Genomic DNA, 736 nt, shown 5'->3' on the forward strand with positions numbered 1-736 from the left:
TCAGCTGCAGAGACAGGACAGAGAAGCCCAGCAGACATTTTCATATTTGTATCCATGGCTGTGTATTAAAAGCCAAGAGAGCAGTCTATGTATTAACTGGAACTGATTAACCACATCCTCACCTTTATTTGAGCAAAATTTATTCCCAAGTTTAACGAAGCTTAAGCACATTTGTACCCAACAGACCTTTTAAGCAAGTGCTCGCTGCCTATCGGTGGTGTCAGTGCCTGTTTTTAATAACACAGCTGCCACATCCTGCCACAAAATGTATTAAATGTTGTAATTCCCAAGGCCAGCTGAGGCTTCTTGAGCCTGGTACCAAAAAGGATTGTTAAAACATGGCGCTTCTGTCCACCCTTAGCCCCACGCTGCAGCATTGCTGAAGGGGGACAGCTGTCCTGTGCTGTGCCAGATTGGGAAGGCACAGTATTCCCCAGCTGATCAGTGCATTTTAACTTCTTCATCCTGGTGTTTTGGAATAGTTTGGGGGTTGGTTTTTTTTATTGGTTGTTTTTATGTTTCACCTCAGTGATCTGGTTATGCCAGTTAACTGTGACTGGCTCGAGCACAGGTGGTTACTGCTAACACAGGTTTCCTCACATTTTCCTTTGGGACAAAGGAGTCTTTGTGCATGCTCTGCAGTGACAGAGGGGACCCAGCCGGTGTCATTGCAGTGCCCGGGGGTGTGGCAGCCCGTGGGGCTTTGTCCCTACCTGCCTCTTCCTCACACCCCGCA

At 47.6% G+C, this 736-nt stretch overlaps 1 protein-coding gene across 1 annotated transcript in view; it reads left to right on the forward strand.

Moving 5' to 3' along the window:
• The window catches only part of TANGO6 (transport and golgi organization 6 homolog (Drosophila)), a gene marked incomplete at its 5' end in the record, with an annotated part of 24305 nt that overhangs the window by 11800 nt on the left and 11769 nt on the right, over positions 1-736 (forward strand). The window lies entirely within an intron of this gene.

Source organism: Nestor notabilis, unplaced genomic scaffold, assembly GCF_000696875.1.
Source record: "Nestor notabilis isolate BGI_N333 unplaced genomic scaffold, ASM69687v1 scaffold16356, whole genome shotgun sequence".
Lineage (NCBI taxonomy): Eukaryota > Metazoa > Chordata > Aves > Psittaciformes > Psittacidae > Nestor > Nestor notabilis.